This window comes from Rutilus rutilus, assembly GCF_951802725.1.
Source record: "Rutilus rutilus genome assembly, chromosome: 10".
NCBI lineage: Eukaryota > Metazoa > Chordata > Actinopteri > Cypriniformes > Leuciscidae > Rutilus > Rutilus rutilus.
In genome coordinates this window covers 8,422,597-8,440,449 of record NC_140215.1, presented here as the reverse complement: position 1 = coordinate 8,440,449, position 17,853 = coordinate 8,422,597, and the positions used below count along the sequence as shown (strand labels likewise).

The 17,853-nt window shown below is 37.9% G+C and overlaps 1 protein-coding gene across 9 annotated transcripts in view; it reads left to right on the top strand.

Moving 5' to 3' along the window:
- Nucleotides 1-8,256: 8,256 nt before the first annotated feature.
- Nucleotides 8,257-17,853, top strand: part of pcbp3 (poly(rC) binding protein 3) — a 63,281-nt gene continuing 53,684 nt past the window's right edge. For 8 of the 9 annotated variants that reach the window (XM_084422088.1, XM_084422087.1, XM_084422094.1 and 5 more), the window contains exon 1: nt 8,257-8,550. The gene's annotated coding sequence lies outside the window, so the exon portion shown is untranslated. The remainder of the gene's footprint in view (nt 8,551-17,853) is intronic. The other variant, XM_084422096.1, reaches the window with a different exon arrangement.

Here is a 17,853-nt window from a genome sequence, read left to right as displayed (position 1 = left end):
GATTGGATTGATTATTTGAACGTGCTCCTCCCGAACTTTGTTTATAAAACATCATTTAGTGTCAGTAAGGCCGCTGTTGGTGGTCGTACCACTCGGTTTGCTACACCCAGCAACCTCTAATTGTTCCTCCTGTGTGAGGAAAGAGAGTAGTTCTTCCTCCCCATCCTGAGACTGTCGACGTGTGTTATTGTTCTCCTCTGAGCCTGAGCTATTCTGCAAAGTCTCTGAAATCCGCAGTCTTTTAAATAGCTCCCCATTGTGATAGCTGTTGATGATCAACTTAAAAAGCTAACGCACGCCGTACGTGAGTGCAGCCTAATTGACCCATCACCCATTAAGACAATTGTTTATTCAGAGGCTACACATTTTTACAATATTCATTTTTGGTTTAGGTTTTTAATGATTTAAAACAAAAACAAAAACAAAACAGGAAAATCATTAGGAAATCCTTGGGGGGTTGCACCGGTGCTAAGCAAATTTCTGACAGGGCTATAGCCCCGCCCTAGCGCCGCTACTGTATATTCTCTGCGTGGCAGGGGGAGCTGCCACTCGACCTGTCACTCAACCCGTCACCGCTAGGGGCAGCTGCCACTCGACCCGTCACTGTTATATGGGCCTGCCTCCGGACCGTCACGGACATATGCGCCTGCCTCGGACTGTCACGGACATATGCGCCTGCCTCGGACCGTCACGGATATATGCGACTGCCTCGGGACCTGTCATCGTTATATGCGCCTGCCTTGGGACCCGTCACCAATATATGCGCCTGCCTCGGGACCCGTCACCGTTATATGCGCCTGCCTCAGGACCTTACACAATATATAAGGTGTTTTTTAAACAAAATTGCAGCTTGTATCCCCTGTAACTAGCGGGCAAGAACGGTATGCACAATCAGACATGCATCCCGCGTTTACTTATACTCTTATTTATTCTTGACACCTACTATGCGTCGCACCTGCCTCAAGATCTCTCACTGTTTACATGTAGCCTACCAGACACTCCGATTGATGCACATGTGCAAACAGACAGTAAAATGCTGCTCTTATTTGCTATCTTATCTTACATTTTATTCCCTCTTTTTGTCCATAAGTGTTGTATATTTCACAGTAATAAACTTCAGAGAACTCTACGTTTATCTATATACTGTACTTTTTATTGCAACTTTCTAGCAACACTTCTTCGTGGCATTCATGTCCTACTAGGCAACTGGTACCTTAGTGACACCTACTGTTCATACATGTATTTCAATATACCACAATAATGGAGTGCGCGTCACGTCACCTATAAGCGTCACGCCAGCCAGAACTTAGCGTCGCGCCTCCCTCAAGATCTCTCTTGAGGCAGGCGTGAAGCTTGGGTGACGTGACGCGCGCTCCATTATGAACAAAAAGAGCGGATAAAATGTAAGATGAGATGGCAAATAAGAGCAGGATTGCACTGTCTGTTTGCACATGTGCATCAAATTGAGTGTCTGATACATGTAAACAGTGAGAGATCTTGAGGCAGGCGCGACGCTAAGTTGTGGCTGGCGCTTAGTAGGTGTCAAGACTCGCGCTCCAGATTAAAACGGTGGAAAAAATATAAAGTAAGGTGGCAAATGGGTAGGCTAAGTAAGAGTGGAAGTAAATGCGGGATGCATGTCTAACTGTCTATTTGATCATATGCATCAATCGGAGTGTCTGGTAGTAGCTGTAAGGCATTTAGATAATAGTGAAAATTGACCTATTGTGCGTACCGTTCTTGCCCGCTAGCTACAGGGGATACGTGCTGCATTTTGTTTAAAAAACACCTTATATATTGTGTAAGGTCCCGAGGCAGGCGCATATAACGGCGACGGGTCAAGTGGCAGCTGCCCCTAGTGGTGACGGGTTGAGTGACAGGTCGAGTGGCAGCTCCCCATGCCACGCAGAGATTTTACCCCCTCTCTAGCCTAGGCTACTTCATTACGTCGTATACACTATAAGGTTAAAAAATCCAGTTACACAAATGCGTATCTTTTCTAGCTCTGGGTTTGTGTGTTGTTTTCAAATACATAGTTCATCAAAAGTAAAATGTCCTATTTATTCTAAATGTAAGGCTGGGGTAAGTTGTCAAGTTTGAGACAAAATGTTGCCCAATATTTTGCAATTTATTAATTACAATATTTGTTGGCCTGCTTTGATACTTTTCAATGTTACATTTTACATTTTCATTAATTATTTTGTTGACAATTGTTTTACAAATTATGTGGAAAAGCTTATGTTGGGTGACAACTTACCCCATGAGCAGTGACATCATGCCCTGTCCTGGGCATTATTGTCCTGGGCAAAAATATTTTAAATGTTCTTCAATAACATTTTGTATCTTAGAGAATAAAAGGTGTATGACTACAGCAATGTAAAACGTATACCTTACCTGACAACTAGCCCTAGTTTTACTTTTCACAGTTTAAAACAACGTGATTAAATGAATGTTTCTCATTAGTCATAACCTTAAAAACCTTTTGATCTACAGGTTTAAGATGGAATGCTTTTGTAGATAAATATATATTGTACCTATATGAATTTCTTTACAAACATTTTAATACATTTTTTTATGGATGTTTTGGACTGTATAGTGAAAGAAAAGCTGCACCTCATGAAGTTTGTTCACTACCTAATTCTTATACATCCATGCACGTTATTTAATACTTTTGCCTGGACTTTTATTTTAAAATAATGTATTCATTTTAGACCATTATTCTAAAATCTGGAAAATTGCTATTATATACATGTACTCATGCATTTACTTTTAGTATAAGCTTACTTGTTAATACAGCACTAGAATATTTAAATATAAACCTTGACATTCTTTTCATTTCATTGTAATTAGCCTTTGATAGTAACCCCCCACCCCCCCACCCTCCACACACACACAAAAAAAAAAAAGGGTGACAGATACAAAAGAGCTTGTTGAACCCCTGTCTATATAGTATCCACGTTAGTCTTTGTGACTGCAAACACGAAGAACAATCTGCAGCTGACTGCAATCTCTAGCGCTGGCACAGGAAATCTATATTTAGCAGCAAGTAAGTAATAACAAAGCTCATCCAAATGGTCTACAGACGGTAATGATACGAGAGCGGGACAAGATGTTGGCTTTAATTACATTGGTAGCGGAGGCAAAGCCATGTCTGTTAGACGTGCTGTGTTTATGCTGTCTTTGTGAGTCACTGAAATGAAGATGCTCTACCGATGAACGCTGTTAGTTTTATGGAGGTGGCTTATGCTGCTGCTTCATTTACTATCTTGCTCTCTCGTCTCTGCATATGAAGCTGCCAAAACTGTCAATGAGATGCAGCTTAAATGAGACGTCAGACGAATGACTATGGAAATATGATAGCCCCTATTACTCATTATGATGTCAAGCAAAATATTGGCTTATTTATTGAACTAGCAATGATATCATAGTCATTGCAATCTACAGATCTTGAAGTTTACTAAACCATATGAGCAGGCTCCAAAATTAACTGAGACGATTTACAATCCATAAATATTTTTACCGACCATGAAAATGTATTTTAAATACATCATTAAAGCAGTCATGTCATTAAGAATCAAATTTCCCCTCATCTTTTGAGATGATTTGAGTTAATTGTACTATTACTATTCATGATTTGTATTCATAAATGCAATCTTTTTTTGTTAAATACGAATCACATAAACTGAAATGGTCCATTCCCTTGTTCCATTAAGATGTATACAAAATGTTCTATTAATCCTCTAGTTTCTTTTACTCATTCAAAACTCTTAATTCATAATTTGAATAATATATATGGATGATTTAATTCAATTTGATGGAATTGTACTATACAACTGTAATGAGCAAATCCTAAAAACAGGCTTTTCTTTTTGAGTGTACCTTATAAAAACGTACCTATACAATTGCAGTTTCCAGCTGAAATGAACACTAGTTGCAGTAAAACACCACAACGTTTATTTGTGTTCACACAAATTATGATTATAGGCCAGATAATCAGTCAATAAAGACTTATTTTTGATTCTTTTCAAAATACTATGTTATAACACTTTTGCATGGTAAATACATATTAAAATACATTTTAAAGTTTGCATCACACAATCAGCTATATCTTTACTATGGCTTTTCTGATATAGTAAACTTGCTTGGTAGCTCACCTAGTACATCATTGCACTTGCTCAATATTCGGATACGAGTCACGATAAAACAGATTAAAGACTTTTAGAAGCAGGCTAAACTGGCATGGTTGGTTGAGCAAATGCGTTTTTATCTCACATTTGCATTTGTTGGCACTATTGTTTAGGTTTAGTGTAGGGTTTATTGTAGGTGATAAGCTTTTTCAAACGCATTAACCCTTTTAGTGCCGTGCACTCCCTGGAGATTTCTGAACTACAGCGACAGGATCCGCTGTTCATCTGTTTGCCCGGTTTTTAGCACAACTCACTGGACATTTCTCTTTGAAAATCTTCAATGTACAGTAACACTTTGGATATCCAAACTTTGGATAAAAGCCTCTACTAAATGCATATAAATGTAAATGTAGAAATTTCTCCACAGGCACGTTTTTTTCCTATGAGTAGGATTTAAACCATTTATATATATAAAATGTCACAGGCCGATAACTAATTATTTGCTCTATTTTAAACAACAAAACCTCAATTTATTTGTGCTTGATGAATACATTTGTTTGTTTTTATTATCAGTCACTGTTTAAAGACCTCAAACCCCAGTATAATGACATCCACTTATAAGTGCCACATGTTATAAATCCTCTTGCCTAAGCGGAGCCCATCTCCCCTGCTAAGCATGACATTTAAAGCATGATTGTACCCCAGAATTAATGAATATTTGATGAGATATCTTTTCTGAAATTGTAGACTAAGGCAGTGGTATGCCATGCTCTCAAAACCCAATTGTTGTAAATGCGTTTATAATGAAACAGATCTGTGTCTCAGACTAAATGTAAATCACTGGGGCAGTAAGTGTGATGACAGCCATACAGGCTGAATAAATGCTCGTTTTTTTTATAGCGATTGTGGATATTTACACATCAAGCCATACGTAAGCCATTAAATCTTTTGTGCATCAATGGATTTATGTCTAAATCTCTGTTATTGCTGGCAAATCGCAGAAATGGTTTTGGCAGGTTTAGCTGTGGAAGTTAAGTGCTTTTTCCCCTTACTTCTCTCCTCTTATACCGGAGTTAACTTGTACCTTTCACTCTTAAGGGTCTCCACACACCGGCATCTCTGCAGCTGGAAACATATCTGATGTGACATCTCCTCCTGTTGCTCATGCATTTTTTATGGGCCCTCCTCTCCCACCCAGTCCTCTTGGAGGAAACCCTACGCTCTGTAGCGTGCCAGAGTCTATAGCACATTTCACCGTCGCTGTCAGCTTCATGCTTAAGCTGCTTTACTCGTAAATACTGACACGCTGATATCTGGGAGGGCTGTGTTTGGAACCCCTGCTGAATCATCATAGGTTTGTGCTTGCTCATGCTTTGCATATCGGCTCATGTTATGATGCACGGTATCGATAGGTGCATCGATTTCACCGCTGCGTAAGATTCACTGAGCAGAAGTGCGTGTTCTTCTGAGAAAGTGAGAACGGCTTGGGAGCCCTGACCCTGAATAATGCCTTGTCGCTTGATGGCAGTAGAATTGGGTGCTAAGAGAAGTTTCGCCACTTTGAGCACCATCCTGACATCCTGAAAGCATGTAGTGGTCCCTTTTTTGCAGTTATTAATAGGACATTATTAAGTCTCTTGTCCCCACATCGGTCCTTCCTGCTGTGAAGGGTATAGTTCTGTCCAATGTGCTTTTCATTCTTCATTCTAACAGTTCGCCATTGATCATTTCTCAAGCCTAGACCTGAGCCAGAATATTGATCTGGAAAACACAAAAAGGTCTTTATGAAATGAGTTCCATTCCGGCTCTTTGGCTGCGTTTACACTTGGCATTAACATGCGACCTGTATCCGGATGTTGTCCACATACACATTGAAAAGACAAGTGTAAACGCGCTTCTCATCGGAATGTTATCCGATGGATATCCAGGGCTACAGCAACTCTTTTCTCCACAGGAATTGCTGCACGTAGCTGTGTGGTTTTGCGATACAGTCGAGTGTGAAGTACATCGCAAATATACTGAAATGTTTGCCTTCACACCCGAAGGTTGCAGAACCATTGCTTTTCTGTAAAGAACACGCATTTTCCCCACCACAGCTGGCAACGTTCTCGGACCCATACGTTTCTCTGTACCGTTTCCATTACGGCATCTATCCACATTATTATAGGCCTACTTGCAGCCATCCTACTCATTTTGCAAGCTTTGTAAAATGTCCCCCGACTGAAAACTGTTTTAAAAAGAAAACCCACCCCTTCAGGTCAACTTTGCACTGGAGCCATCCTTTTTTTTCTTTTGCGAGATCCGAACTGTTATGCAGATACAGAAGCCACTTGATGTGGACAGGTGTAAACGCACCGTGTCCTGATTGGCTTATGATCCGACTTGTTTGCTCGGATCACGGTGATCGCATGTTAATGCCAAGTGTAAATGCAGCCTTTGATTTTGATATTATGCAGAGAAAGTATAAAGTCAGAAATTATATTTTTGATTAATAGACTATATTTGCCGCCACAGGGTGGCTTTTAAGAGGGCATATTTTTTTATAGCCAAGTAAAAATGTACTGTCATCTTTATTTTATTTTATTTTATTTTATTTTATTTTATTTTATTTTATTTTATTTTATTTTATTTTATTTTATTTTATTTTATTTTATTTTATTTTATTATTTACATAATATATAAATTAGTGCTGGGCAACGATTAATCACATCCAAAATAAAAGTTTGTGTTTACATAATATTTGTGTGTGTGTGTGTACTGTGTATAATTATTTTGTATAAATACACACATATGAATATATATTTAAGAAATATTTTCATATATATATACTGTATATATATTAATATATTATTATTTATTATTATAAATAATTTATATATATATATATATATATAAATCAATATTTTATATTTAAATAAATAAAAAATCTGAAATATATACATGCGTATTTATATATAAAAAATAATTACACACAGTACACACACATATATTATGTAATCACAGACTTTTATTTTGGAAGCGATTAATTGCAATTAATCGTTGCCCAGCACTAAATAAATATAGGAACTACACAACTGTTCAGAAGTTTAGGGTCTGTAAGATTTTTTTTCTTAAAGAAGTCTCTTATGCTTACCTAGGCTGCATTTATTTGATCAAAAATACAGTAAAAATAATTGCAATAAAAAATAAAAAAACTATTTTAGTTTGTTTTAAGGTGTAATTTATTACTGTGATGGCAAAGCTGAGCATCATTACTCCATTCTTCAGTGTCACATGATCCTTCAGAAATCATTATAGTATGGGGATTTGGAGCTCATGATTACTTATTATCAATGTTGCTGCTTAATATTTTCGTAGAAACTATGATATTTTTTTCCAGGACTCTTTAAATACTAGACAGTTGAAAAGAACAGCATTTATTTGAAATAGAAACCTTTTGTAATATTTTTTTTACTATAAATTGTGATCAAACAAAAGCGTCCTTGCTGAACTAAAGTATCCGTTTCATTAAAAAATGGTATATATATATATATATATATCAACAAGTTTACAGTATGTGACAATATGCATAACAAGAACAAATTAATTAAAAACACAGGAATTCATAATTCATAATTCGTTTACCCAACATTAAAAATTTCTTGTGCATGACATGATAGTTACTTTTTTTTTTTTTTGCTGCACCTGAAAGCCTGGAAGTGTCACAATGCGAAAATAATACACATTGATCACAGTGGTTAGAGTTCCTAATCCTTTTCCTATATATAAGCATTATTTCTGCCTACTTAACATCATTGCACCTTTCCAAAGCCCTTCCCGTGTAGCCTGCGCCTCTGCCAGTTCTGCAGTGGAGCATGCAACGTTATTCTGCTAGGTTAAGTGCGGCACAATCTAATTACTCTAATGTCGGATGCGGTCTTAAATCACACTTATTGGTTAAGTGTGCCCGTTTCTCTGTCCTTCAGAAGGGAAGCTGCTCTCGGACTAATTATTCCAACTGGATATGAGCAATTGCACTTATTGGCTAGGGCATGGCACCGGCTGCCTGCCCTCCTATTCGTTGCCGGTGAAGTCTGTGTGCGATTGGGTGCTGGAAGGGAGTGGGAGGGGCGTTCTCTCTTTCCTCTCTGTGCTGGAGCGTGTGTGGATGTGAGCACTCTTTTCTCTCCTATTATTTGAGTGGCTGCAGGTACTGGTGTCTGCCTCTATGCCTCTGTGCCAGAGGGATAAAGAGAGAAAGACAGAGGACTAGTGCTTCATATCCCCCCTCTGGCCTCCCCGTCTCCCTGCTCCCTGTCACTCCATCCTTCCTTCCTCCCTCCCGGACCACCCGTCAGCGGCTGGATCAACCCGCCCGGACCCTCCTCCCACAACCCCTTTGACTATCCTCACTTCACCGTCCCATCTTGTGAACTGTGTGCAGGTAAGCCAGCACCTAAATATGACTTTGTTGTGCTTTTTTTTTCTGATTGTACACTCTTTCCTCTTCGCATGTCATTTCGTCTCTGTTTCTCACACACGCTCTTTCTCACGCACACCCTCCCTCACTCTCTTTAGCTTTCAAGTTTTCCCCTCTGGCAGTTCCTCTCAGAGGGAAGCGTGCAAAGAGAGATGAGGGATTAGAATCTGTGAGGTCACTGTTTTCGAGCCCAAACTCAGTTCACACAGAGTGCTTACCACTTCTTCTATCTAAGACTTTATCTGAAGCGATGTAATGCCCACCGGCTATGCTGGAAAACCGATGCTCCGTGCCACAAACCCAGTGTGTACTTTAGCTTCACACGTTTCCTCTGTGTTGTCCTTGACCCCTGCAGCAGTTTTATTTTCTGTGTGTCAGAATTCTTCAGTGCTGAAGCGTTTCAAGTAAACTTACAGATGGTTTTGCAGCTCTAGGATTACCAATGTCATGATGTTACTACTGGACTGACTGATTCAAACAAGGTATTCAAACATGGTCAGTAAGGCCAGAAACATACTCCATGCACCACACAAATGCTTGGTCGACATGTTTTAAGTTTTGTGCTCTGCTGTAGATAGTTTATACATTTTTGAAAATACAAAAAAATATATATATATATTTATGCTAAAATACCTATGGTAAGCTATTGGTAGTTTGATTTCTTTGAAAAAGTGTAAACGTCAAACTTTTAACTTTTGTTTTCGGAAGCTTTTAAAACAAAATGTTTGTTGACATTAGTGTCGTGGAAATTACACCTTCCACCTTTAACATCTATATTTGAGCAAATTTGGCAGAAATACATTTCAGTACCCATAGGTCGTCATTTACTCACCCTCATGATGTTCCAAACCTGTGTGCCTGTCTTTCCTCTGTGGAGCACAAAAGATATTTTGAGAAATATCTGTGTTTTTACAATAGAAAGACAGTGGTAATGAAAACTTTGATGACCAACGTTCTTCAGATCTTCTTTTGTGCTCCACATAAGGAAGTCATACAGGTTTGAGAAAATAATGACAGAATTACATTTTTGGGGAAAAACTATTCCTTTAAACTGTATTTTTAATCGTCTTACTATCAGAATAGAGAGAAGACAAAAAGTTGTTTAACACAATTCTGTAAGAAACTATTGCTATGTCATGACAGTGGTTGACCTGAAGGAGAAAACTGACCGTTGAAGTTTGGACTTGCAATCCAGGATGCACTCATGTGTGAAATCAAGTAGCTAGAAGCATTAGCGTTAATATACTTGCTTAGAGTATGATTCAGGTCTAATTCTACAGAGCACAGCAGACAAAAACTGCTTAGGTCTTCATCCAGTTCAGTGCTTTGATGTGAATGGGTGCTGTGTGAGATTGAAGTGGTGCAAACATCAATACCGGCCCATGGTTTGACAGATCTTGAACTTGTCTCCTGGACTTTAACAGTTGGCCAATAGTAAAGACATTTCCAATCAATTTGATTAACAGCACTACTGACTGTTTACAAGCACAGCATACCTTTATATATTCTCTTTATTAAGCAATTTTGAAATGTAGAGCATTTATTATTATCTGGGGTTATTGGAAGCAATGAGTAAATTCACAGAAGAACAGGTGTCTTAATTAACACCATTATTCCTTTGCCGCCTTGTTGGCTTGTTTCCAAACGTGGAATAAAGCAGCAATGATTGTTCAAACAAAAACGGATCTTCAATCAACACAGAAGTGTTATAGGAACATAGAAGGTCTGAAGGATTTTGCCTTACTTTATTTAACTTGACATTGTTAAGTTACACAGCATCTCGTGTCCTGCAGTCCTTGTAAAGTGGATCACATCCAATCCTAAGATGCAAATAGCATATCTTATGCTATTCGAGAAATTCACTGAACAGACTATCGCAACTTTTTGCATTTTAGAAAGGAAATTGAAATGACGTTGCCATTGACTTTTAGCTGCCCTTCAGCGGTTTCATATTACTGATTTTATATTATTTCTAAATTATTGCACAAACAGCGGTACCTCCTGAGAAGTGAGACGTGCCTTAATGCTTGACAAATAAAGAGCTGTGACTTTTAGATCTGGTATGTTCTTAGATTTGGAGGTTGTTTTACTGACAGTCTGAGTGTTTTGAAATGTTCCTGTCAGGCAATCCGGATTTACATTTTAGCATGGTGCCTTTTTTAGCTGTTGGCTTGGAAAGCTGTGCTTATCACATATAGTATAATTATAAATATGGGCAGATTCTTAAGCTAGAGTAAATTGCAAATGTCATCGATGAAGACTTATATCTCTTAAAGCACTTTAGATTAGTTTCAGTTGCATATTTACCTCACTGTATATTTTCATCAGCATTAAACGGATGCATGGAGTTTTGGGATAAGCTATTACTTGCCAGACAAGTTGCATTATATTCTCTCTAACAAGACTTTTTTTTTTTTTTTCGCTGACGCCCATGATCTCGAAGCAGCTGGTCTTTTTGTGCTTTGGCTGTTTTTTGTTTTTTTTTCTCCGGATCTCATGCTGTCCTGGCTTCCGAGTTGCTGGTTCGGCAGAGTTGCAGTATCAAAAGGCCTCTGCCATTCCCTGGGCTTCCTCTCCATTCCCTATGTGCCAGGAAACTATGGGAGCCTGGATGTCATTTTGGACTGAGATCCAAACATGAATGTACATGTAAATCATTTAATTTCCGACATTACTTCAATGCTTTCGGCAAGTGGAAAGAAGCCAACTCGTCTTTAGCTTCAGCCAGAAGATGGGCCACTTTTATTTACTGTATTACATGTCGCTATTACTGATACTCGGTGCTGACAGAGAATGTTTTTTCCCCCCATCCTCCATTCGGCCTGATTGGAACGCAGGTCCTCCTCAGCATGGCCGTATAGTAAGTTAAAAACGTCATGGCTGTGTCATAACTCATAAGCGAATGCAAAGTGTTGCCGAGGGCTGAAATTGAATGCTGCACCTTTTCAAAGTTAAGGCCCGGAAAGAATTATGGCCTGTGAAATCCTGGGCCCTTTGTCTCTCCGCAAAGCCACTCTGCGGTGTAATTTAACCCGCCGATGGGCCGTGAGATCAATCAGGACCCAGGAAGCTGGAGGGGGGTGGGAGTGAGTCGAACCGGCCCTGGACCACCCGCCGCCGTCGTTCTTAATGCTTGGCTGGATGGCGCGGCTATTTTTATTGTTTCCAGTGATGTAGTGAAGAAGATGTTCTGGAAAAGGTTAGGGAAACATTGCAGGCTCGTCTGAAAACATGTAAGCTACTGATGCGGCTGGCTGTTTGATTAAGTCAGGTCATCCTGTTGTTAATCTGTCAGTGAACCAATTTAATCAGTCATGGAGTCCAAGCTATACACCGAATGCACATAGTTACCTTGTGCTGTTCTCTGTTTCCAGATGGCAGAGGAAGGAACTCTGCTCTGAGACTTGGATTTGGAGTTGTGGATGTTGCAAATTAATTATGAGACTCAACTTAGATTCAGACCCTTGACTTGAGACTTAAATTGGAATCCCAATATAAAATCCAGGGCTCAACAATATGGATTTTCTTACTGATCCACCACAGAGGAATTATCCTTTTTTTTTGCCCCCTTTTTTTAGCAATATATTTTTATTTGCTAGAATTTATATATATATAAGTAAATATATATGAAGACTTCAGATGCAGAAGCCTCTAAGTCTGTCTTAAGTTTTTGTTTAATTTTATCAGGCTCGTATGTATAGGTTTCTACCAAAGTACTGGCATTTCTGAATGGGCTGAGGCTGGGAACTAGTGTGTTTGAAGTGAAAGTGTTTGATGAACGTATACTATGTGTGGAGAGCATTCACTCAATATTATTATCTCATTTTTGACAGAGGTGGCTTTTAGAGGCTTTTGCATCAGAGGTCTTCATATATATTTTTGATTAATTGATTGATTTATTGATTGATTGTTTCCAGTGATGTAGCGGAGATGTTCTGGAAAAAATTTTTTTTCCCTGTATTTGATCGATTTTTTTATTTATTTTTTTAAATATTTGTTTCCAGTGATCAAATCACATCTCTCAGTCGAGATGTTCTGGAAAAGTTTAATGAATAAGCATTGCTTTTTCCCCTAATTTGATAACATTTAAGTAAAAATGTTTTAAAAACCAAAGTATATTATTATTATTATTATTATTAATAACAATAATAATAATACAATGATTACTGTTACTACTACTAATATATCATTATTATTACATTTAATAATAATATTTTACATTTTTAGTGTTAGTGTTATTGTTGTTGTTATTAAAATAATTTTATGAACAAAAAAATAAAAAAATAAAAATAAACATTAAAGTTTTTAATGTTGTTTATAGTATGTGGTGTATTTAATATGCTTTAAGACAAACCATGTGCAAAATCATAAGTCACCATCATTGCTGAGTATTTTCTCCTTAAAACTGCAGTGATCTAAAGACAGTCTCAAAAATGTGGTTTGCAATCACTTGTTTTTCTTATGTTTCAAACTACTTTGTAGCCAATCACTTCAACGTGCCGGCGGGCTTTAGCATATCATTATCTGCAAAGCAGGGGAGAGAAGCTAGGTTATCCCGCTATATTTTTCTTTTGATTGGAATAATTGTGAACATTTAGCAATATAGCGGGTGCATTATGTATAAGAGGTATATTACGACGTTATGCTGAACTATATGCCTTTCTCCGCGTTTCTAAGGACGCTGATTTTTAGTGTGACGTCAGTGGAGACGGGGCTAATTTGCATATTCATGGTTCTGCGTATACTGAATTAATCAAGGTTGTAGTGTTACATTCAATCTATTTTAGGGCATAAATAATTGTATTTATTTATTTTTTACAGGAAAAACGCTTAAAAATGCAATTTTGTTGTTCAAGGATGAGTTTTAAGGGATACAATTATTGACTTCAGGGGCGCTTTAATATTAATGTTATTATAGTGGGCCATCCTTGCTGTTGTAAAAACTTTATAGAACACTCTGTAAGGGACTCTTATTCAAAGACTTGACACTCAAACTTTACACTGTACTTGAAAACTTTGGACTTGAGGCCTAGACTCAACTGAGCGACATAATGAATTAATTAAAGTTTAAATAAAGTTTATTAAACTAACCTGTATTGTATAGAAAATGTTTACCAAAGGGATTTGAGACTTGGCTTGAACTCCAAATTAGAGATGAGCAAAATATGCTAAATTGCTTGCCCTTCAAAAAGGTTTATACAACTAACCTGTAAAAGAAAACTGTTCGCCTCACCTCAAAGACTTGAGACTCGGTGTAGTCTTGACGTCAGAGACTTGAGAAAATATCTGCCATATGGTGCCTGTTCATTGCAGGGAATATAATATGTCAGGATAAGTCTTAAAGAGACTTTGAGGCCTGTCTTATAGCGCTGTCTTGGCAGCATGGCTGGATCTCATCGTTTTTGTTTGATTAAAAGCGCACAGGAGTTTGTAGCACACGGTAGGTGCAAGAGCAGGGCTGACAGCTTAACCACTGATTATTCAAGCCTCTTAGGCTAAGCCATGGCACTCCAGTGATGAACGCCTTCTCCACTTCACATTCCCGCTCCCTCGATTTTTTTTTTTTTTTTTTTTTTTTTTTTTTACATTGCTTTCTTAGTCTCTCTCTCTCACTCCCTTTCTCATTGAGCAGTGGGATCAGTAGCAGAGTGATTCATGCAGTGCTGAGGCTTTATTTAGACATAATCCGCTGAGTGTCACTATGGCATGAGGCTTTGGTCAGGTTCTCCTACCATGCTCCTGCCTGCTTTTGCACCCAACCCCCAACAATATGGGAGTGTGTCAGCGGGTCACATGGCGTGACGCGAGGAGACACCCAACCATGAATGATGCAGCGTTTTCTCAGCGGCCTCGCCCCTCTTATCGGACGGGGGAGTGATCGGCAGCGTTGTGAGGAGGAGAGAGAGGATGTCCGCTTCCTCGCAGATGCGTTCTAATAAAATCTAGAGCCTCTTGAGCTTTTAGTAAAAGCTCTGTCTCATGTTCGGTGTCTGTTGATGCCCTCCCACCTGCTCCCTGGCAAGGCCTCGGATCCAGAGTGTTGTGACCGCGGCGATGGCCAGATTGAACCCAGCGGGGTGGGGTGTGAGGGGAAAGGTGTGACCTGCTGCTTAAAGTCTTTTTTAGCCTCCGAAATGGACTCCCGAGTGACAGTTGCCGTCTTAAACCTGTAAACATCGGCTGTGTTTTGACTGTGGGTTCACCTAGGGTCTTTTTGTTGTTGTCGTCGTTTGTTCAGGATAGATCTTGGCTTGCCCTCTCTATAACAAATATGCTTGCCTGACACACTTTCCTCAGCCGATGCCGTTCGCTCTTCCAAAGCATCTGCGCAGCTAAGTCAGCAGTAACGGTTCTGTGTTCTGGGGATGCACAGATTGAGGAAAGAGGCATGAGTTTCCTCTCAGCTCTGTGCAGTGTACTGTATGCAAATCTGGAAATCTGAATTCTGCGTCCTTCTATTTGCCCTCAGGAGAATTTGGCTGATATATAAAATATTCACTATGTATTCAAGATGATTCTGCTTGAAATATTGTGTGTACAATACATTTTTGTCCATCAAGTTTTCCTCAAGACTGTTGTTAGACTTGCGTGATTTACAAGTATTTGGATGATGTGTTGTCTGTTTCAGTGAAGTGGTTCAAAATTCGGATCCACAGACTCCTTGGCGCATCACTCAAAAATGTTCATGGATGTCCCATTGTGGCATAGATCGTTATTAAAATGCAGAAATAGTATATATTTGGTAAAGACACAATTCAGAAGTTTAGAGTTGCTAATGGTCTTCAATGGGTCACAAATACAAAAATACATAAAATGCATACTTTAAAGAAAAAATATGAATATTGTGAACTTTTATTATCATTTATAATAACTGATTTCTATGTTAATATATTTTAAAATGTAATTTATTCCTGTGAATGCAAAGCTACATTTTTTGCAGTCTTCAGTGTCCTTCAGATATCAATTTAATATGGCGATTTAATGCTCAAGAAACAATTCTTATTATTATCAATGTCCTGAACAGTTGTGCTGCTTGATATTTTGGTAATATTTCAGGATTCTTTGAAAGATCATTTTGGACATTTTTGTAACATTATGTCTTTACCGTAATTTCTTTTTTTTTTACATAATTTTTTAATAGAACACTTAAAATGTATTAACACTTATTGTGTTTGTCCAAATATTGAGCTTATTGTTTCTCTGAAAGTACCGTGGGCTAGCAAGTATTAACAGGATACTTATTAGGTAGGTTTTTCTCTGACTAGGCCTTTTCTTTTGTATAAAGACTTCTTGTGCAATATACCCTTACATACTGCTTTGTCATTGTTAATATCAGTGTAGAGATAATATTGATTCTTTATGCTATGCTCCACACAACTATAGAAGACAATGGTGATCTGAAATATTATAGCAAGAGGAAGACTCAACAAATCGAGTACTTGGAAAGGGGCCAATTGACACATTAAACCCATGTATTATCTGCAATGCATGCATACAGAAAATCAGATAATATATGGGTTTAACGTGTTATGACAACATTTACCCAAACCGGATGAGCTGGATTTCATCCATGGTTGAAGATATCAACTCAGTGTGTCCATGCATAAGTAATTTTAAGTGTAGTGTAATTAACGGGATCTATTTGATTTCTGACATTTTTTTTTAACAGCACATCACAAGTTGAGACTCAATCTCCGTCTTGCAGGAAAATCTCAACCGCAGATTAGTTAGTGCGCTGTTATTTCTCCCACGAGGTCGAGGGATTTGATCTATCGGCTAATTCCACTCGATGAGAACTGTCTGTGACATCACAACACTATCCCTCACTTCAATAAAAGCCCAGCAGCGAAGGTAAAGCACATGATATCGCTATCTGCTCTTCTCTCAAGGGGGGAGGGACAGAGCTGTGGAGATATTCAAATGTGCGCCGTGCCTTTGAATTTCTGCAGGAGCTTTTTTGCAGGATTAAGACTTAAAAGCCTTTAAAGGAGAACCCCTCCAATCATAAAGGTGTGAAAGTGTCAAGCGTTTTGCCAAACATTTCTGCAAGTCTTGGTTCGTGTCTATTTTAAAAGGCTAATTTGCAGTCTTTCACATTGCTCAGTGTTAACCAAACACATTTGAATAGTTATAAGAAGCTCATACAGGATGTGCATACTTCACGTATCTCAGAAGTTTGGGGTCGTGAGATTGTTTAAAATATTTTTGAAAGTGATAGTTCACCTAAAAAGTTCACCTATTCACCCTCATGCCATTCCAAGCCTGTATGGTTTATATATGTATTGTACTACATACATGGTGTATGTGTGCTTACACCACATTATATTATTACATTATACATATAACATATTATATTCATATATTTATTTATATATTTATACATTATAAATATATATATAATAATTATATGTAATTTGCCCAATCAGACAAGCATGTCACATACATATTTATTTATGTATATGTGGATATTTAAATCATACAAATTAGGTTTAAGAGTTATATCACATATGTGAATAGCGACTTCAACTTTGGTCTCTTCCACACATAAATCTATCATATGGCTTCAGGAGGCTTGCAATATTGCATGTGATTCATACAATAAAGAATCATTTTATTGTTCTTATATGGTGCTTTTGTTGTATAATTTTTGGAGCTTGACAAAACCCCATTCACTTTCATTGTATGGAAAACAACCACAGTGTGTAAACAACATCCCGCCTAACATCTGCTTTTGTAAATGAAAAAAGAAAACAATAGAGGGTTTGAGCGACATGAGGTTAAGCAAATTCATTTAAAGTTTTGGAACTATTCGTTTAAGAATTGAAGGACTGAGTAATTGCAGTGTTTGTAAAATGATGCCATATGGAGTTCAACAAAACAAGCATGTCAGTGTGTGTTGCTGCAAAGTAGAGCTGCACGATTCTGGATTCATTGAGAATCACTATTTTTTTGTTTAAAATAGAGATCATGATTCTCACACTATTCTGAATAGACAACTAAACAAACTAACGTAATTCAATAGAGGTTCTGACAAAATGTTTATTGCTGCAGTAAAAATATTTATTTGAATTTTTTTTTTTTATCAGTTTGAATGAATGATTCAATGACTCGCTCAAAAAGACATCACTTGTTTCATAATGAATCAGAGTTTATGAACATCTTTTGAATGAATGATTCAATGACAAATATACATTTTTTAATTGATACAGTCTTTATTTGAAGCGTCAATTTACTTTAAAAAGGTGATTTGCTCTATTTTGATCGCTA